At 41.0% G+C, this 22,827-nt stretch overlaps 1 protein-coding gene and 1 long non-coding RNA gene across 2 annotated transcripts in view; one reads left to right on the top strand and one right to left on the bottom strand.

The window, feature by feature from the left end:
* The window catches only part of sorcs3a (sortilin related VPS10 domain containing receptor 3a), a 241,040-nt gene that overhangs the window by 75,506 nt on the left and 142,707 nt on the right, over positions 1-22,827 (top strand). The window lies entirely within an intron of this gene.
* LOC109202671 (uncharacterized) lies at positions 17,873-21,208 on the bottom strand. The gene is made up of 2 exons (XR_002062617.2): positions 19,878-21,208; positions 17,873-18,420 (listed from the first exon to the last, which is right to left on the bottom strand). It is a non-coding gene; the product is annotated as an uncharacterized LOC109202671 (long non-coding RNA).

Genomic DNA, 22,827 nt, shown 5'->3' with positions numbered 1-22,827 from the left:
GAGTTGATAATGAGAGCTCAACCTCAATGATACATCAGCCCAATGGAGAACTTAACAGCAAAGGCATCCTTCTTCATTGCAAAATCCTGACACATTTATTACCCTGCTTTTCTGAGGATCCCTATTTATAGCATATGCTGGTTTGGATAGAAAAAGAAGAGCAGCCAGGAGAAACAGCTGAAGAGTTTAATACTATAGCACAGAGTGAAGTTCCACTTTTAACATTTCGATTTAGCTCCGTGCAAAAGATGAGCATGCACGCTCTTTGCTCAACAAAAAGAAACACACTCTATAAAACTATGTTGGTGTTTTCACAGTCATGAATAAAAATGACTACACACACACACACACACACACACACACACACACACACACACACACACGTAAGCCATAGATCTTATTTTGCATTCAAAAGGCTTTTCTGTAATGCTGATCAATTTCAAAAAAGAGAAAAGATCAAATGGATAGTCATTCCTACCTCGTTCTTCTTGATCTCCCTCTCTTTCTATTTCTTCCCATAGTGCAACAACAACAACAACAGCAGCACGAGTAGTGCAAGATTGCTTTGCCTGGTGCTTTTTTTGGGTCCTAATTCTCTGCGTCAATGTAAGATACTTTATTTTCTTTCTGCATTCAAGGCAACAAAGTAGATTGTGCTCCCGCAACAACAGGAGGCACGGAGTGATTTTTGAGCTTTTCATGCTGAGAACACAGATGACTCCTCAGATAGGATTCTGCAGCATGAAAATGATACAATATTTAAGGAACGTGCTACGAGAACAATAAGAGAAAATCACATTTATTTCAGCAAACAGAGCAAAGATTGCTAATGATCAGAGAACTACAAATAATTATATACACAACAATATCAATCCTTTTATTAGCAAATTACAAACATACAGGTAAAAGCAACATTTGCTGCTGCCCGGCACGACTGTCCCATGTTGGTAATAATTCTAATAAACCTGACAATCAGATAAAACTGTTTTGAATAAATGTGAAGCTGAAAGATTATTTTGTTTTGCACCAGTAAATAGTTGGCTCTGAAACACACAAACGTCTCTGTGTGGGGTTTGAAATTTCAAAAATCTTATTTCCAGTGAGGGAACTGCTGACCTCAGTGACTGATAGAATTGTTTACCACATTATTTTCAGGTATTTGATCCATATCAAGTTGCAGAAAAGCTGGTGCCAATCCCTGGACAGATCACTGGTGCGTCTCAGGGCCAACACAGAGACAGGCAACAGTTCACACTCGTACATGCTTTCATGATTATTTCTCTTTCCTGAACAAGTTTGCTCTTAAAGCCGACTCCATTCTGGGAGAGTGACTGTTAAGCTGCTCGTGCTCCGCTCGGCTGAGAATCATTAAAGCGACGGTCGGGACTTTCAGTCAATCAATTAATTAATTAAAACAGATTATTATGGATTTCAAAATTGTATTTAGTTTTCATATGTACTCATTTTCAGTGATGTCAACTTTAATAGCAGGAAATTAACGTGGCATATAATTATTTTCTTTCTCTGTTTTTTGCCATATTTTTCAGTAACCTATATTTGACAACAGCATAATAAAACTGGAAATTCTGTTTTTGGTGTGCCACCCCAATATTTGGCACCCATATGGCCACCGGTATGAAAAAATACTAGAGGCACCCCTGCTTGTGACACCAGGTGTATCATATTTAATACATGAGATTTTTTAGATTTTAACCCCAAGTCCCATTGATTTATTTGATAGATAAACAAACTGTGAGGAATAAATTGCACAAAAACTATACAAAATGAAAACTCATATATGTAAATTGATATTTATTTATTTTTCATTCAGAAGGTTCAATAAACACTCCAGATTTTAATGTTTTTTTCAACTTTCAGGGTTAAGGCTGATAGTTTAGTAGTAAATGTCACCAGAGAATGGCACTGGTTCCTTACAGAGACTCCAGGAAGTCAGTGTGTTGGATGTTAAAAAATATTTTCAGCCCTGAGTCATTTCTGAGGCTTAAAAGTGCTGTTTAGCATACCTTTGAACTCTGGAGTTGGCTTGGCAGTTTCCCTTTGCTTCCAGTGTTTATGTGAAGCTAATTGACTTTCCACCTTTACCTCAAAAGTTAAAGCGCTGACATGAGAGCGTTATCGATCTTGTCTAACTTGTCTAGAAACCCCGATACCCAAATAATCCAACGTGTGCATTACCAACCCGTTCTCATTCCTCGAGTGTCACATATATGACATTTAATCAACACCTGCAGCGTGTCCTTGTGTACACAAGGTATCCTTTAGGGTCTGTCAGTTAAACAGCAATACAGTCTCAGCCAGGACGTGAACCATGTTCTCCTCATTGATGAACCTCTAACACATAACTACACAAGGTTGACACAAACATTCACTGTCATTAACTGAGACAACTGTCTGCTGTTTATCTTGTGGCTCTGCTACAGTCTGTGAACCAAAACCAGGCAGAGATGCTCCACTGTTGTAAAACATTTTAATACATGCCCAAAGTGTAAATTATCGCTAAAAAAAGGAAGATGTAATTAAATTTCTACACAAAGAACGCCCCGCCTGAAATCATCTGACTTGCTCATGTCAATATTCCAACATATAAAATCCGAGCTGTGGATGAATTGCACTGCTGTAGGTAGAAGAACATTTGACTGCTCATAAAACACTGTGTGCAGGGAACACCGGTCTGATATTACTGCATTGAATTTTTCATGTGCAGCTGACTTCTCTTTTCCCTTTTTACCCTTGATAAGGAACTCATGTCTCGTGTTGTTGTTATTCTTACAAAACTTCATTATAGATTGTGATCAATTTCCATCTTTTGGGCACATTGTGCATCACATGAACACAGCGATCCTGGCACTTGCAATCCATTTTGATAAGTCTGCTCCTTTTTTTTTTATCAGCAGCATTCGGAGACAGAATGAAATGAGCATAGAGGCTCATCGTCTCCCTGCTTCTATGCTCAATTGAATAACTAAGTGAAAAGTGTGATGGTCAAAATTAGAGCATGAACCAATCCAATCAGGCTTTTATCTCTCTTTCTCCAAGGCTACTGGCTGACCTTTTCCTGCTCTAATCAGTTTACAGAAAGTCTCTCACAGCTGCACTGAAGCCTGGCCTGATATATAAAGGCTGCTTCAAATGTCTTTTTTATTCTCCCATGTGAGAAGTGAATCATTCAAGCAATGCCATGCATGATTTAAAAAAAAGTAGCTCTTTTCTATACTGTGAGGGGAAAATGTTAAATTATTAAATGAGACAAATCCGAATATCTTGTGAAAATGAAAAAAAAGGTGATTTTTTTAATCTTATAGATGTAATCATAAATATTACATTTAAATTTTGAATTGAATTAAACTCTAAATTCTTATGTTATTGAGATTTTAATAATGTCCCTAGAAAAGGCTGTTATTTGGGGAATCACCAGGGGAAAAAGCGGTCGCCTTGTTAAAACCTCAGCAACACCAGCAGTCTTTTGGCATGGCTGCACATCATTTAAAATGATGTCAGGTTTGTTGGTCGAGAACGGTTAGGGAGAATCACCCCCCCGCATGGAAATAAGTCAGTTACAGTGGACACACTGCCAGACTGAAGGAGGAAACGGAGAGTAACAAGTTGACATTTTTGTCTGATATCACAATGGGGTGTATTTCTCTTTGGAACCAATTAGAAAGAATAAGAATTGTTATCTCGTGAGTGTAAACGTTCCTCTTTTTTTAAAGGTAGGAAAAGAACAGAAATTGAAATCTCGAAATCCACATTTTTTCTTTCGAGCTGCAGGTGTATTGTAAACTGGAGGAGGAGTTTAAGTATGACGGGAAAAGGGAGCGGGGAGATCGACAGACAGATTGGTGCAGCAGCCGCAGCGATGCGGACGCTGTACCGGTCTGTCGTGGTGAAGAGAGTGCTGACTCTAAAAGTGAAGCTTTCAATTTGCCGGTTGATCTAAGTCCCTACCCTCACCTATGGCCACGAGCTGTGGGTAGTGACCGAAAGAACGAGATCGCGGATACAAGCGGCAGAAATGAGCTTCCTCCGAAGGGTGGCTGGCCTCTCCCTTAGAGATAGGGTGAGGAGTTCAACCATCTGGGAGGGGCTCAGAGTAGAGCCGCTGCTCCTCCACATCGAAAGGAGCCAGTTGAGGTGGTTCGCGCATCTGACAAAGATGCCCGATGGGCGCCTCCTGGGTGAGGTGTTCCAGGCACGTCCCACTGGGAGGAGGCCCCGGGGCAGACCCAGGACACGCTGGAGAGATTATATCTCTCGGCTGGCCTGGGAACGCCTTGGTGTTCCCCCGGATAAGCTGGATGAGGTGGCTGGGGAGAGGGAGGTCTGGGCTTCTCTGCTTAGGCTGCTGCCCCCACGACCCGGCCCCGCATAAGTGGAAGAAGAAGCATGGATGGATGGATGGATGGAAGTGTATTTTAAGTTTGGCTCCTTTTCATTCCACCATCATGTCGCAGCCATAAGGAGGTATTCAAGCTGACTGTCACGTTATCCTTCTTTATTAATGATCGTAGACTTTGTTAAAAGATGGACACAGCTCGCAAGCCTGAAAAGTGACGGCAAAGTTGCCTTAAAACTGCATTTTTCTTCTAATAGACACCAGGAGTCAAAGCCTCATTAGCATATAAGAGGATGCTAAACCAGAGTATACTTACTGACTAAAGACTTGTCCAGTCACAATTTGTTAAGCATTTGTGAGATATGGTTTCAATAAGCTGAGATGGCAGAAATGTCATTTAAAAGCTTCACATCTTTTGTGTATTAAATCCATACTTAACGCTTTCACTAAGCTAATTTGATCATTTCTGCTAGCTGAGGATATCTCTTAATGACGCCTCTCAATCCTCAAACGATAACATTATTCTGTAAAATAAAAAGCTGGCTAACTTGTTAAACATGCTTATTTTCTTTCTTGGAGAGAGTTATAAGAGATAATTGACACCGCCCTGATATCTGCAGATAGCTAAACATGGACTTGCCACCATGATACTGCTGCAGTAAATTAATCAGCAAGTCCAGCTCTATTCAAAGAATATATTATCCACCTACGAGCACGTCCAGAGCACTCTAATTACATTACTTCTTCTTAGGTATAGCTGTGTGATGCTTTCTGTTTTGTTTGGTCTTCACGGATTAAAACAACTGCTTCATGTTTTGTAGTGTGTAGTTTGTAGTGTGACAGAGTGTTTGCATCATTCGGGCTTAAAAAAAAAGCCCATCTCTCCCATATGGAAAAGATATATATAAATCTTATATCCGTCTTGTGTGAAACTGTCTTGTATGAAAAGCATACAAGAGTGAAAACAGATATAAGATCCCTTGAAAAATTATATAAATGAAACTTGTATGTTTTGGATACTTACTAAAACAATATATGAAAGTAATGAGAAAGTGGCCACTTTCATGAGTAAATCATATAAGCCTTATATGATTCACTATATGAAGTAGGCCACATCTGATGCAAGTCTTTTATAAGTTTTTACTATTTCTTTTCCATATGGGCTAGTATACCACATTTGATCTGAGCTGAAAGGTTGAGAAGAGATCTCGCATACCCATAACGCTTAATCCTAGTTAAGGTAAAGTAATGTTAGATGTTAGTATCATTGTACATCCTGCAGTAAATCATCCCTACATCTGTCCAGTCTGAGTAAATCTTCCATTTGCCACCAGTGTTTATGTAGGCTTTTGTTCAGCACTGGCAGACCATGGCCTCAGCGAGGAGTCCGAGCTGACTCTCAGAAATGAGTCACTTATAAAGGCTTGGCTGTGAGGACGTTGGATGCCAGGCATGTCAAAATGAATCATGCCATGCAACACATGGCACCAACTGTTTTGCTTGTCGGGCTACTGTTGTTGGCACAAAGTGATGCACTCTGCCCGTGACCCACAATGGCACCGGATGATAAGCTGAGACATTCAGGCTTTCTGAAGCTCCAGTCCGAGCACGTCGAGCAGCGCTGTCTCTCTGGAACTTCACCACGGTGACAGTTTATGCTTTCTGTGGAACTATGCAGTCTGATGGGGCTGTTTCACAGAAATGGACTGAGCTCTTTTTTTCTTTGACAATAATGTATTTTTTCCATGTCAGTGGTTTTCTCTGAGTAGGAAAAAGTTTAAATCCAAGAGCAGAACACAACACTACAAAAGGGATCTGCATAAGCTGCCAGTTTGTTTTTCAGTCCTTACTACCTCATATCATGTGTCATTTTCCCATTAGGTACATAAATCCTCTTTACTTCATCCCATTCCTCATATTTCTTATGGAGTGCCATCTTGAATACAGAACAGTAAGAGTTTTCTTTTCCTCCCAGGACAGCAGCATGGCTCTGGGGAGAACAGTGTCCATTAGCTGAGCCGCCACAACAAAAAAATCTTTTGATAAGTGATGCATGTTATATCAGCGAAGCATTTATCATCCACATTTTAAACTGCTGCATTACCAGCACAGCAATCCATACTGACACAACAACAGATGTGGCCTTTGATTCATTTTTTTCTTGTATATTTAAAATCAGATTAGCATTAATAGTGAGACGACGACTTTTACTCACATGGTTCAAAAGATGTCGTTAGAAGAAAGGCTTCAAAAATTCAAACGGAGGAACTACAATTTAGGTAGTCTAAGGAGCTTGGAAAGAAAAGCATCTGGACTTCTTTAAGTTTCTTGAATACGTTTTGTCTGAGAAGCTTCTTCAGTTCTAAGAGCAACTGGTGGAGAGTCCCAGATTTAAGTCCTGTGGCAGTGTCCCAAGGAGGGTCGTGGACCCCCTATTGATCCTCTACCTAATCACATGACCGAAGGTGTGAAAACGGGTGTAGGGCACAATCAGCCAAGGTTTGAGGTGAAGCCATTGTGTCACCTAGTCCCACCCCATCATGTGACTTACTGAGGTCAAATGACCCAGGATGTGAGTGGGCGTTATGGCGTCTGGGAAGGATCTCAAAACTAAAGATGGCAGACAGTTGGTGTCATAAGCCCCGCCCTCTGTTCAAAGATGTTTGTTCACAGTGGACATAGATGGTTTGAAAGAGGAGTGAAAGAAGCCATCTGTCTTCTCTGTCCAAAATGTGAACATTGGCATCCTGGAAACACAATTACAATTTATAACAACTAAGGTAGAAAATGTATCACTTGAAAAGTAATTACATTAAAATTTAGAAGCTTTCCCAAACTCATTGGTGTGAACCTCACTGTAGTTTGTGTATTTATATAATAATATAATATAATCGATTGATTTAAGTTAAAATTAGAAAAAAAAATATGGACGCTACTTTGGACTGTAGTATAGACAACGAAATTATACAAAAAGTGAGTTTGGAATAAAAATGCTAGTTTTATATTTGATGAAGATCTTTACATGTTACCTGTAAAACACATAAGACAACTGGGAAATGTAAAAGTTTAGGAGCAACCTCCTGTCTTGAAAGACTGTCAAAGGGCTAAGGAGGGTAGCATCACAGAGCAGGTAACATTGCTATAAAAGTGCTCTAATGTACAGCATTTTTCTTCAAAGTACAGAAACTCAGGTTTAAGGTTTACAGAAAATAGAAAGAATAAGTGATGGAGCAAAGACCAGCACACAGTTGGCTTTTATCTGTGCTGTCAAGTTTCCTCTCCACTTAAAAAAAAAAAATCCTCTGTGGCCTTGAATGATCCCCCAAACATGGTCGATCAGCCAGGTGGAAGGCATAACGGTAATGGATGGTGCACTGAAGTGGCATCAGCACCACACCCCAGTGTCTGCTAACCCAGCATTGTCACAGCATATGTCAATGTAAGCAGCCCACGAGCTATCAGCACTCTGGCTTGTGTCGAGCCAAGCCAATGGATCAGCCGCTTGATGGATGGCATAATGTCCCTGATAGGACGACATATTGCAGTTTTAATTATACAAAGCTCACTTCTCAGGCATTTAGCGTTTCTGCAGCATCGTGCTGCGCACACCTGTGTTCGCTCATGATATGCTATCAGCAACTGAGCAGTTCTTTGCGTTCTTTCCCTTCTCATTTCACCCCTGACGCCAAACCATCACTATATACTGTTCCATGGAAAAATGTCATTAAAAGGAATTGTAGCCTGGTGTTAATCAGCTGTGCTCCTGCCCCCATATTGTGTCACCTCAGTGAAGATTTGCAGCAACAGTTAAACTCTCTGTCTCACTACTGCTCTCTGTTCCCGCTGACACCAGAGTGGTGAACGTTAGCTCAGACACTAAAGATTAAAGTGACAGAGTCTTTTTCCTGTTCCTCGTTTGCTGAATGAAGCAAAATATGTTTCTGCAATCAGACTTGATGTGCATGTGGAAACAAAGAGAGAATGCATATTCAGGGTTGCTGTAGGAACGTACTAGAATAAAGTGTAATTGCACATCCACTACAGTAGGTGGCAGGGTTTTTTGCACCGAGCATGCACACACAGCAATGAGCAGGAGATATGAAGTGCAGTAACAAACCCTCAAGAAAAATGGAAAAATATTTAACAGTGATGAAAAGAGACGGAGATAACAGGACAAACGAAAGTCTCCCGAAAGTTAAGACGCGGAAATATGATGACGCGTGTGCAGCGCTCGGCTTCACTGTGACCACAGCGGGAGACAAGGACCGGCGTGTCTACTGTCTCAAAAAAGGTTTATAGTTTGAATAAGGATTTTTTTAAAAATTTCAGGCAAATTTTCAGATTAAAAAACAATGTTAATAAAGTTATTCTTTGTTTTAAGTTGATCTATTTTTCTTCTTTGTTTTCTTTGATCTTAATAAGGATACAATGTTATGCAGAGATGTAGTTACAATAACAATTTTATGGACAAATGATATTATTTATAGTCATGGGGGAGAGTGGGGGGGGGCTTCTTCTACCTAAAGGGGGCGTAACAGAAAATAACTGAGAAGCACTGCTGTCGAGGAAGACGACTGATTAAATTAATGGTAGCTGGAAATGTGTAAGGCTGTTGGAGTGATTATACATTTCTGAGGATCAAAGCTACTTAGTTGTGATAAATATAAGAAGATATAAGAAATATTTCTCTCTGTCCAAAACATCTATGAGAAAGGTTGGAGAGCTGCGATGAGCACATGGCCCCTCCCACTCTGACTCCCATCTACTTTCTCATGTCCTCTTCCACTCGTGAATTTGTTTTTCACACTAATTTGCAAAAAACTGGCCCGTTTTTGTCAAAAAAGTCTAATGCAGAATACATTTCACAGTCAGACGTCTGTCACTTCTGAGCCATAGACCATCTGAACACCTGGTTCCTTCTGGCAAGAAACAGAAAATAATTCTGTCAGGTAAAAACCTACATACTTCTTTTTAAATTGAACCAGAACTTTAAGATTAGATATACTACTTTACATTAAAAAGCAAACTAGTATGCATACTTGCATATAAAACCTAATAATTATTATTAATTGCCAAAGTAATGAACTGGTGAAATGATGGATGATATTTAGTATGGTCTTTGTTAAGTTTTAAAGGGAAAGTTCACTTGAGAAATCCTATCTGGCCAATTCAACAGCTCTGAATTGTCTGAAAAGGGGAATAAAAAGCATTAGCCATGTACAGATTGGTGCCTCTCCTTACATGTAGCATGCAGCAGGACATTTGGTTCAGATGCAGTCATGTCTGTTTGATTTAGAAGTATCAGAGTCCAGTTAGAGTATGCAGGGAGACATGTGACACTGAATCTCTGAATTCCCCAAACAATAAAACTCTGTTTTCTTGCTTGCTCTTTCCAGCATTATGTACATTATGTAAAAACACCATTAAATGTCAGATCAGACTGATACAGAAACTTATGTCTAGGAAAGATCAGGGACACAGTGTTGTGTTTCTAAAGGCTCGGAGTTGTTGCCATTTTGTCTATTGTCAGTTTAAATCTGAATCTGAAAGTGTGCTTCAGTAATCACGTTTGGAGTATGTAAAAGCATTGATGACCTTTAGGTCAGCAAATGAGAAGAATGACCTAATTTTGACTAAATAACTCACCTGAACAAAAAGACTAACAGCTGAATCTAGGTTAAAATATCGTTGGATAACAGCACCGGCTCAGACAAGTGGTTGTTTGCCGTGCTGATCATATTTAATTAAGATGAGTAATTCAGAAGTGGAAATTTTTTTTCCATCCAACCAACCAGTCTTGTCTAGAATGAATGTAACATCTGTGTTGGGCTTTGCTGTGACATATAGTCATGTATCATCTGTATAGCAGTTAAAATCAATTGTGGCTACACAAGATAAAAAGGGAAACAAAATAGAGCCCCGTGGGGCACAGAGCACAACTGGGGCATTGATTTCCCAACATAGCTGCAAAGAACTAAAACACTTTCTAACCACATCACTGATGCCCACTCTTAATTACTGACTGAAAGCATCCTTTAAGAAACTCTTTAAATCATTTGTTAAGGCCTTTCTGACGAATATTCGATTCGGATCTCAAAAGTTTGGAAGTAGCTTCAACATCCTGGTGTCTTGTTCTACAACCCACTGCTGAACAACGCTGTTGGAGTAGATGGGGATGTGCCGTCCCAAGCTGCTTTGCTTTGATGTTCAGCTCAGTGCTACCTGTCCAGGTAACATCCACACGAATGCAAGGACGCAGTATTTCAAAGCTGAAACTTGCACAGTGGGAATATGATCCCATGTTGTTCACTTCACTTGTCAGTGGTTTTAACGTAGTGGTAGGTCTGCGCTAATAACTCATTTCTTCTCAGACCTTTATCTTGATACGTTTCCCTTTATTCCTGTTGGAAAATTCAGCTGTAGCATTCTCGTAAACTCAGGGGTCGGTTAACTGATGGCTCGCACGACCATAGCTGGACTGGCCATCGGGCATACCGGACATTTGCTCGGTGGCCCGATGATTTTTTTTTATTTATTTTTTTTGGTGGTGGATTGGCCAGACGCTGGTCGGTGTGTTAAAATAACTCAGTTGTTTGGTGTTGGCCATGGCTTCCACAGATTCAGTAAAATTAACAAGTGGTGGAGGCCAGCAGGTGGATGAGGGAAGGGGAGGCAGGAGGAGAGACCCGAGGCAGCCGCCGGTCGGAGCGTCAGGTGAACTAAACTTCAGGTAAGAAGTTATGAGCTGCAGTCTATCTGGGTCAGATATAAACCAAGTTTAGGTGGAGTTTATTTTCGTTGTGCTGACTTTTTACAGTCAGTTACAATAACTCGTACTTCGTACTAGCTATCATGACGGAATTTATATACGGCTGGGCGGGTGCTATGATTTTATTGATAGTGAACTTTATTTTATTCATAAGGTTAGTTAGTAGAGTTGCCAACCGTCCGGTACAAACGGAATCGTCCCGCATTCAGAGAAATTATTATGCGTTTCGTGTTGAGCTGAGAAGGAACACAGTTTGTCCCGGACTTCAGCCAGGATGGAAAAAGACACAAAGCTGGAGTTATTGTGTCTTTGCTGCACAGCTGCATCTTCTTCTCCTCTCATTCTCTCCCCTCCCTCTCCTGTTGCTACTTCAATCGTGAAACTGATCAATGATCAGCTGATCAGCTTTTCTCTCTTGTTTGTTTATCGCTCACTTTGCGCCAGAAAGAGGAAACCGCCGGATGTCGCGCTAAACAACAGCAGCACGTTTAAGCTTGATCAGCTGCTGTTAGAATTTATTTAATATTAATTTCTAGTATCAGCTGATGTTTGCTGGAGCCACAGCTGTAAAGCTGCTGGTCATGATGTCGGTTTGGTTATCTGGTGAGAGGGAAACATGCAGATGAAACCAGGAGATGTCCTTACTGAATCATCAGAGCTGAACAGGTGATGGAGAAACAGGTTTACCTTTTAGGTGACATGAATGAGTTGAAGGGAAGTTATGAACTGTTTCTGAGAGACAAATAACACCAGGATCCTTTTCTATGTAGCTGACAGCTGGTAACTGTGCAGGGGCGGGTCTAGCAAAGTTTTGCCAGGGGGCCAGGTAGGGCATTAACAGGGAAAGGGAGGCACAAAGAAATACTTTCTTATTCTCATTTAAAATGTCTGGCTGTTATTAAATAATTATCTGAAGCTTACAACCAAAGTTTTCATCTGACGTAAAATGAATAGAAATCATACATTTACCAACAAGACAGTGTACATCACTGTCACAACAGCGTTTGTTTTCATTCAAAGGCTTTAAGTCAGGGGTGTCCAAACTTTTTTCACTGAGGGCCACATACATAAAAATATAGGAGGGGCTGGGCCACTTACTAGAAATTAGGTATATAACCTTAACTGTAGCGTATTAAAGTTAGAAAAATCATTTAAAAGTGGTCAAATGTGTTATATTGTTGAATATAATTAAAGACAAAACTGCCTTCATCACAGCTTTCCATAAATGGATCTTTATTGATTTATTCAGAAAAAGCTTTGGTAGCTCATTCTCAGAACAGCAGCAGATTTCTTCTTGGACAGAAGATTTACAGCACAGAGAAAAAACAATAAAGGGGAAAATAGGACGGGGACATTTCAAGCTTGTTATTTAAGTTCTTAGGCTTAGCAACACACCTATTAATGTCTGTTTGAAACGATTATCAACATTAACAGACTGAACAGAATTTAATAACAGGAGTGCATATAATTTCAGTAAATTATTCTGGTGAGTATCAGCTGCGCTGGGTATGTAAATCGGGCCATCCAGCCGCGGTGCTGATCGTACACCACTCGTGCCAAAAATCCGGACAAATGTCACTTGATCAAGGAGCAGATCTGCATCAGATGAGATCAGCTGACTTTGCGTGTGCGTGCGCTGTGCACAGCGGTGTGTACTCTGTGTGTTAACAAGAAAAACGCATATAAGAAAGTGGTGCGCAAAAGCAGGGTAGTGACAGAATTGATGCGCATTATTGATATTTGAAGCATGTGTACCTGCACATTAACACACGGGTACTGTGGAATATATTTTTTACTCACCTAAAGCCCTCGTGCTCTCGTCCACTCCCCGCAAAAAACATTAGCAGCTGTGCGGTGTCTGTGGCATCAGTGCTCGGATCGCATGCGATGGAGTAAAAATCAAAAGCACAGCTTTATCAGACAGTTGCAGTTTAATGTTGGCTGACGAGTCTTCAGTGCGTGGCACAACTGGATTTCTGGACATGCTGACGTTGTTGAAGTCCTGCACTTTTTCCGGGCACATTATTTCGGTGACTTTAACGAGGCAGCGTTTTATGAGGTCTCCATCTGAAAAAGGCTTGGCATGTCTTGCGATGAGTTGGGCGACCTCATAGCTGCTATTGGAGCCTTTTCCTGGACAATTTTAACACGAAAAAAAATACTGTTGCTGACCCCGCAGGAGAGCTACCCTTTGCTTTAATTTCTGCTCTCGCTCAGCACCAGTGTAGGATGCATAGGCCTGATGTTTGGTTTCATAATGACGTCGTACATTATACTCTTTCATAACTGCCACAGTTTCAGTGCAGATCAAACAGACACACTTCCCCTTGAGTTCTTTGAAGAAATATTCACTCTCCCACCATGTCTGAAATTTTCTGCACTCACTTTGCTTCTTTGGTTCTGCCATGTTTGGTAACTTGGGGGTAAATTTCTTCTGTGATTGTCCTTTTTGGTGGAGCAACTGCCTTGATCAACAGTAGCTCCCCCTGGTGTTAAAACTAAGAAGTGCAATACACTCAAGTAAAAGTTGAAGTGCGGGCCATATTCTATTCAATTTATAAAATTACTTGAGGGCCAATTAAAAATGGACCCGCGGGCCGGACTTTGGACACCCCTGCTTTATGGCTTTAATATCTGGGGGGCCGGTCTTTAGTCAAAATGCATCCATAGACTCGAGACACAATGCATTTTTGGGACTTTCAGGTGGACCAATGTTTTATTTTCTGATCAAACCAGAAATCTTTAATGAGCAGCTGGATTTGTCTCGCATTAACTGGCTGAGTTAATGCCAGTTAATGCGACATCGAAGTAGCTGGAATCCACAGCTGTGCATGTTCATGGAGCTTGCATTGTCACCTGCTGGACATCACTACCTGACAAGTTTAACTGTCTTCAGAACATTGCAGAGGCCTTATTGACAGTATTTGGCTCTACATATCTGTGTGAGCAGATTTTCTCTCACATGAGTGTCCTCAGGTAGCTGTCTGAATGCTGGACACTCGGAGGCCTGTGTCTCTGAGTGGGAGCCCAGAGATCACATTAACATGTGTGTCTCTGTATTAACAAACATACCATATTGGCCCAGTTTATTTTTCTTATCATTGTTGTGAGGAGACCATAAATAGCATTTGTATTTTCTGTTGTACAGTTCATTTGCTGTTATGGATAAAAAGTGTCTTTTTTTTGTTTCAAAATAGCTGATAACTATTCGCTGATAGCTGCCAACATCTGCGACAAATATAATTCTATAAAGTGGTTCTATATAATGTGTAACTGTTCATATAGAGCGTTATTAAATGTATTGCTAATGCAATCATATGGCACACTGACCTCTGAGGAAATTTTAAATGGCACTCGCCATCAGAAAGGTTGCCTACCCCTGTAAACAATACTGTACATATTTACAGGCTATACTGAGCAGCATCTTATTAGTGATAGTCCAAACTCCTGTGCCACAATCTATTTTTCAACACGATGTTTTACTTGTTTCCCATATACACAGCAGCTACTGCCCTGTTTTCTAATTAGTGAACATGCAGGGCTACGTTTTCTGTAAAAATAGTTCCCTCGGAGAAATGGAAATTCTTTGAACATCTTCCAGATTGTCACAGTGGGTTCCCACTGAATTAACCCTCCAATGTATTTAATGATAAGATGTGAAAAAACAGATGGAGTACAACAAAGAAAACTGAACTTATTTGCTGCTCTTTTTTTAGTGTCAAAGATAAAGTGCTATAGCTTTACATTTGTTCCTTTTTCTATAGTCAGTGTTGGCTCATGAGACTGTAGGATGTCTCTGTACTTTCAGTGTGATGTGTGGCTAGTCTGTGTCTTTGTGTCAATGAAATAACGTCGCTTCCATTTTTCTATCTGTCCTCCTTTGTTTTATAGTATGAAAAGTCTACACAGGCTTTGCTTTTTTGCACCCTTGCTTGCACTGTGATAAGCTCTAACCTCCAGTGCAGGCTTCACAGCCAGCCAGATAGTGTTTGCTTCGCTTGACTTCCTCCAGAACTGGCTCGAGAGACAGATGCACTATGGGAAAGAAAAACGGGCAAATAGGAAATCTAAATGTTTGCTGTCCTGTGTGAAAAAAGCCAAAAATAACCAGATGCAAATGGAGATTATTAATAACATTGAAGCTTTGCCTCTCTTCAAAGCGCTTGGTTTTACAGAAACAATTTTCTCTGTGCTTGTTTAAGATGATGTAGATTTCCTTCTGAATCTGCAGATATTTTTAGAGTCTAATTAGGTGTTGGAATGATGTCATAGTGTACACCTTGGAAATGTCTTTGTCCAGCAGACAACATCCTGGGATGCTTCAAAGAGGATGAAAAAGATGCCAAGAGATACTTGAAAATGCTGATTGATTTGAATCTTACACACTGTCGCTGCTTCATTTATTTACTTCTTAGATGAATTATCTGACAGCACAGTTATCACTCAAAATGGCAGGAAATGTTACACCCAGCCAGCTCATGGCAAAAGCAGCAAAAAGTAATGCAAGCAAAAGAAACAAGTTTACAGTCATCTTTTGGCATTGCAGTTGGTATATTTCAGGATTTCCATATCACCTGTGCCAGAATATTTTTGCTTCTGACAAATTATTAATCCTTTCTGAAGCAGTGGATTTCTCTAGTCTTTTATAAACCGTGGATCCAGAAGGGCTGTGGTTCTGCGAGTATTTGCAGCTGCTTTACAGACAGTGGTTGTTATGGTAACGTTTCTATCTTAAGTCTTTGAAGCTGAGGTGGGATATAGTGTGCTCGTGTGAAATAGCAGCACCTAAAACTTTCCTTTTTCTTCTTCAGGATGGGGAATGCACAGCATATATGACAGGTTTATCTCAGTGTGTGAGAAAGGTTATTCCTTCCACAGTTTCAAAATCCAGCTGATAAAGTAGTCACAGTCTCCCTCCCCCCGTGCAGACTGCTTGATTGGTTTATCAATTGACCTTTATGCCACCTTGTAGCGCCACATTGATCCTGGCTTGTTTGAATGCCGTGTTTCCTGCTCAAGCTGAAAGTTTTTGTACCAGGAAATGCAAAAGGAACCCAATGAAGAGCTTAATTTCAAGTACGCATGAAAAATAGACCTTTAAATGCAAATATAGAAGGAAAAAAAAAAACATAGATATTATAGGTGCAGTTTTCTCAGGAAAATGCAATAATGCAAAATATGTCATTGGGGTTGCACATGAGCCTGACGATCACTCTTCTACACATTTTCAACCGATCAAATATTCTGATGTGTCAAAGTCCCGCTGCCCCCCCACCAAATTTTTAAAACCCTTGTTGTGGAAGTTTTCCATTAAATAAAGCCTGCAGATGAGCGGTGAGCGGTAGCTAACATTCTTTAATCAAATCACACACACAACAGAAAACCAAGCTTGTGGAGAGCCTGCATGAGCACGGGGCAGGGTCAGCAGAGTCTCCCTGAGCCTAGCATGGCTCTCAGTTAAATACCTTCTCCAGGAACAAAAGGCAGTACAAAGCTGTTTCACACCTTAAGGTTCACACTCCCTTGCTACCTCCCAGAGTCCTCGAAGAGACAAAAGACTCTTCCTGTGGAGTGGTCTGCTTCCCCCCCAACTTCCTTCTTACAGTATGGGTGTCAGACATGTTAAAATCCAGTGGCACCGAGGCATTATACAATAAAATAATGTGATTAGTACATAAGTAAAAGAAATTCCTTTATAATCTACAGAAGCGAAATGCTCTTATATATTCATCAGTTTGTATTAAAAAGAATTACTTGGATGAAAGGTCAATGAAAACTGAGTTTGAGCATAAAAAAATCACCAGTATGAACCAAAATATATGTAGAATATTTACAACCTGTCAAATTAGATGATATTCTGTCTGTAGGCTTTTCACTAAGGACAACACACACACACACACACACACACACACACACTATTTATTGATCACTGCAGCTTTAAAGATCTATTTTTTTTTCCAATTAGCTGTCATCTTATACAGCGAGTACCTAATGAGTGCATAGTGATTAATCAAATTTGAAGCCGAATGTTAGAAAATTGATTAGGAATGACTTTAAAGAGCAACGGCGATATGAAGGAATGAAGAGGTGTTTTAAGTAGCACACTAAATTTGCAGCCGTCACTATAGTTTGACAAGCACTACATTTAAAGTGATTTTAATTAGGCATTCTGTCTATATACATCTCAAAGGCTGTGCCTGTCTGCTCGGCTCAGAACAATCAGGGAGAAAACAGAAGGAGGAAAGAAAACAAAGCAGACATGGAAAAGTGAAAGAAATGGGTGGGAGTGGTGGTGGTGAGCAATCTGGATGTGAGATAAGACAGAAAAGATGAGAGTGAAGGTGAGTAGCAGACTCTTGGGCACATTAGGAAGGGAATATGAGAAACTACCGGGAGAATAAAGATAAGAGGTATGGGCAAGAAGAGTAAGTAAAACCACAGTGCTGGGGTGGGGGGGGCCAGATAAACAGAGATAAAGGAGCTTTAGTTTGGAGGAAAACACAAAGATTCGGCTGGTGAGGAGGAAGAGTCAAGAGAAAGACACAAGAAGGATGGAATAAATGAGAAAAGAGAAGGAGGAGGGGAGAAATGATTCAGTGCGCAGTGGAGGCAGAAAGCATGAGAGGCAACATGACAGAGAAAGAGACAGAGCTGCGAGGAAGCAGAGTGAGTGATGTCCAGAAGGGGCACAGTAACACAGTCTTCTCCCTGACGTGGCCTTGATGAGACTATAACACATCAACAGCTACAGCATACTCTAGTGGTCTGCATTTACATAAGCAAACACAACTCATTTTACATCCTAATTCCCTTCCCTTCATCCACCGCTGGCCTTCATCTCCGAAGTGCTGCATGTATTTAATTTGTGCCTAATACTGATTAGATAATTGCAACATTCAGAGGGGAGCCTCAGCAGAAACCTTGGTTTCTTTGCTGTTATACTGGGATGGATGTTAAGACCCTTTAGCCTTGAACAGATTTGAGTGTGTTTCTTTTTCTCTGTGTAGCCAGCGCTTTCAGGTGCATAATGATGGATTTGTGTGCTCTACATGCACATGTGGTATTAGCCTTGCCTGCACTACATGGTACAAATAGAGGCAGAGTCAGATACTAAAGGTGCGTCTAACGTCGGTTCAAGTGCATTCCTTCTCACATTATTTCAGGCCGATGTGGAGGTCTGGCACTGTGGCAGTTCTGAGATGCCATGTAGAGATGGCTCAAGGCTTTCTGCCACACGTCTGACTTGACTTACAGAGACCGTGTACAGATGCTGAAACCATTGAAGCCAGTGACTCACCTACAACACACAGAAATAAGAATTGGAATTAAAAGAAATGGACATTAAAATAGGTCAAAACATTTAGCTGTCATGTTACGGCTGTGGCAGGCAGGATTAGGTCCCAAACACAGGGCTCAAGCAAAAGGTTGGACTGAAAAAGGCAAAAACGCGGAACATTACAACAGAGAAAAACAAAACCAACACTGGAAACTAGGAACTTAGGAACATAAACAAGGAAACACAGAGCTAGGAGTTATCAGGAAACACGGAGAAAACCCAGAGCAATGAGGGAGTATGACGCGACAACGAACAGAGGAAAACACAGGGCTTAAATACACAAGTCAGTAACGAGTGAGTAAGGGAAAAAGTAAGGAAACACAGCTGGGACTAATCAGACATAACGAGACGAGGAGAAAGCAAAACTGAATACACTGAACACAGGACAAGGAACTATCAAAATAAAACAGGAAACATGAGACCGTCACAAAGGCAGGGCAGGGGTGGGCAACTCCAGGCCTCGAGGGCCGGTGTCCTGCAGGGTTTAGATGTGTCCTTGATCCAACACAGCTGATTTAAATGGCTAAATTACCTCCTCAACATGTCCTGAAGTTCTCCAGAGGCCTGGTAATGAACTAATCATGTGATTCAGGTGTGTTGACCCAGGGTGATATCTAAAACCTGCAGGACACCGGCCCTCGTGGCCTGGAGTTGCCCACCCCTGAACTAGGGGATCAGAGGGAACATGAAACACGGAGACAAGATGTCTGTGAAGGTTCTCAGTCATCCAGGTCATTGTAGTCTAAGGTACCCATAGTGCTTAAAATCTGGGACTCTCCATCAGTTGCTCTTAGAACTGAAGAAGCTTCTCGGATGAGAGGTGAAACGTCTTCAAGAATCCAGACGCTTTTCTTTCCAAGCTCCTTAGACCACAGAGACAAGAGTAACTAAACGTGGAACATGGGGACGCCACAGTGAGAGAAAACTGGAGACTAGAAACTAAGAATATAACACACTGAGGCAAATAGGGAGAACATGAATAACACTAAGTCAAAGAATATTAATCCAGGACCTGGGTCACACCGTGATGTTGGGTTCATGAATGAATATAATACTGTCTATTTAAAGCTGAGGTTTTTTTTCCTATTTTGTCAATAGAAGCAGTTCTTTCTACAGAAGACGATAAAGAAAAGATGGTTATTGAATACCATCAACACTGATTACCATAGCTGTCGTATGTTAACTTCCATATGACGATCTGAAAATGATTGTTCTATTGGCTGTACTTGTGAACTAAGCCATTGACCAGAGGGGTGAGTCTACAGATACTCGTCCATAGTGCCCAGCCTGCTCTGTCATTAGCGGGATAACAAAAGCTAAACATGACATTCGGGGCCAGATACTCTCCATTGTTGCCCCACGTCTTTATTTCAACTCTGTCTCCATTTATGACCCATACACTGTATTTATCCACTTACCGTTAAGTTGATGGCTTCATTTACTGCCACGGTCATTCCAAATTGTGAGAAAGAATTCAGTGTTTTGTTTTTTTTTTTAGCTCAGCCTTGATGTCAAGTTGTAGTTCTGATGCTACCAGATGATATTGTGTCTCATAAACAGCTCTCACCAATTGACAACGTAATTGCTCAGCCGTTGACATGCTACTGAGAGGCGGGGTAGCTTAATCACTTCTAGATAATGATCGCTTTCAGCTGCCATTTTAGTGTCGACCATCCCGACGTTTGTTTGCAGACTAAAAGCTTGTTTTCAGATGTGTGAGACTGTCAATACTGGAGTACCGTGACATTTTGAAATCAAAGCCACAGAAAGCTTTTTTTGTTCCGACTGCAGCGTACAAAGCTGATGTCTTTGAAACTGTTTGAGCCAAAGTACAAAAATGTCTGAAGAGCTGTTTGTTGGAAGTTGCGTGTGGTTTGGAAGCAGATTCCAGTCTGAAATCTTTTGTTTTGCTTTAATCTGTTACTTTGATGCCAGTCCCAAGTTTCTCGTGTGTAAAATGAGTTGAAAAGCACAATTAATTAAGAAAATGATATAAAGTGTTTGCAGGGGAAATCTCAAATGTTGTGTTTATTTTCATTTGCTTGTTCTTATTTTCACAAAGGTTGGTTTAGGTAGACTAAAACAGGCAAATTGAACCCACCATGTCTTCATTACAATGAGTCAAATGTAGATGCCAGCAGTGTTAGCTTTACCATTCCTTGTAATTACTACATTCAGCATGAATGAACACATGCACTGCTATTTATAGAACATCAGGTTTAATATAAAAGACTCGATATGCTGCCTTGTGCTTTTACCTGACATCGAAGGTGACAGCTCTTCAGGTCACGATCACAATTAATCTATTGCTCCGCAAACGCTTGAGATTTTCTCAGAAAAGTAATTAATAGCGCCATTAGCATGCTATGAGCTGAGCCAAAATTCAAGACTGTGTTTGGAACTTTGACTGTGGATGACGAAAGGGGACATTTAGTTATGCTAATAATATATTTTCACCACAGTTGGTTAATTGTTGAGGCAACAAGGCTAATCCAAATGTAATGCGACTGACATTTTGATTCTATAATTGCACGTCAGCTGGGGATTCACGAGGGGAGAGTGCACTTGAAATACAGACACCCTGTCAAACTTTTTCTCAAGTCTGCTGCGGTTTTGTCCTTCCATTACACCCGCCGCCTCAACAAAGACGGTGAACGCTCGCGAGCAAGTGTGTAAATAAACAGTGACTGGTTTTTTTTTAAATCCACATGCTATTCTTTTCCAGGGCTGAGGCTTAATGCATTAAACATTTTTTTAAAAAAACTCTCTTTAACGCTGTCTGAAAAGATGTATTCGAGACACACAGCAAGATTTGCTTTAGAAATATCTGAAAGGACAAAAGTGTGTTCTTTGTTTTTTTCTGCCGGTTGTTCAATGTGAATTTCAAATTCAGACTGTCATGTGGTGATGAGACAACTCGTGTCTGTGTGTGTCACCCCCCCAAGCGGACACGGCCACACATCTCAGAAGCACAAAGCCCACAGAAGCACGAGCATGCAGAGATGTATGCATGTCTACAGTGGAAAGCACGAGTGCGCTTCTAACAAATATACACATGTTAATAATCTTGTTTGGCCTCAACCGTATGCTCACATTGTTAATAGGAGGATCCCTTGGGCATGTAGCACATCTTCACACAAGTTCCATCCAAAGACCCTGGTGAGCGACTGGCTCGTTCACAGGGCTCGTGGGGAGCGTGAGGCTCGGCCAGAGGTGGAAAGGTCCTTGAAGTCTGCGGGCCTCACCAGCTTCACGAACACAAGTACCACGGGAGGTCAGGGGAGCCAAGAAACTGGTTCTTTACTAAGTTTAATGTTCTGCTTATCTAGCCCCAATTGCTGACTTCTGTCAGAAGAGTCAAGGCCACACCTCCTTCACCCCCTCCCAGCCAAATGACTCAAGTCAGGCCTGTCAGGTTGCTTTAAACAAGCAGAAGCTTGTTGCAGGGAGGGGAATGCTAACAAGAGACATGGATGCTAATGAGAAGGAGCAGTAGTCATTTACTCAGAAAGAAAACAGTACAGCTAAGAAAACACGTGCTGATGGGTGAAAGTAGCATCTTATTATGTAAAAGGAGCTTGGCTCCCCGTGAGGTCGAGTCAAGTGTGTGATAAATCCCAGACAATTGCAGGAGCTCGCTCTCCTATGCAAGAAATCTTCTGACTGCATTCTGTAACCCAGAGGTGAGCATAAGTAGAGGGACCAGATGGTTAAGTATAATGAAGAGTGTTTTTTCTCCTCTGACGTTACAGCCCAGCTGTCCCTGAGCAACAGATTTATGATCCTTCACTCTAGAGTGGAGTATCACAGCTGACCACTGATCCTGTCATACCAAACTAGTCCTTCATATCTTGTGATGTGCTCTGAGGACTCGCACAGTGCTTATCAAAGTGCCCCGCCTGCTGATTATCTCTCCAAAAGAGCCCAGACCAAAACTGTGAACACAGAGACTGTTGGATCAGACTTTTCCACAGGGGCAAGGACGGCAGCGTGCTCCATAAAGAGTAAAACTAACTTTGAAAGATGCAAACACCGCTAATTATGCAAAGCACTACCTAGCAACATGCTAGCACTTCCAGGGCCTTGTAGTGTTTTCCTAACCAGTGTTGCAAAGAATTAAATATACCATAAATGGGAATAGTTATTTTTTTACAGTATGAACCTTTTGAGGAAACAAAGACTTTTCAGCGATCACCTCAGGGATGCTTCTTGTGTTCAAACTTATTGATTTTTGGGGTCATAAATGATGGGATCATAAGGCTTACAACTGGAGAATAGCTCTTTGAAAAGGAAGCCCTTTTAATCTCTGCATTAATTTTTCACCACAGGTGACAGCAGCTTAAGCTTGATAGGCTAGACAGTCTTCTC

Source organism: Oreochromis niloticus, linkage group LG6, assembly GCF_001858045.2.
Source record: "Oreochromis niloticus isolate F11D_XX linkage group LG6, O_niloticus_UMD_NMBU, whole genome shotgun sequence".
In the NCBI taxonomy this organism is placed as follows: domain Eukaryota; kingdom Metazoa; phylum Chordata; class Actinopteri; order Cichliformes; family Cichlidae; genus Oreochromis; species Oreochromis niloticus.
This window is presented reverse-complemented; position numbering and strand designations above follow the sequence as displayed.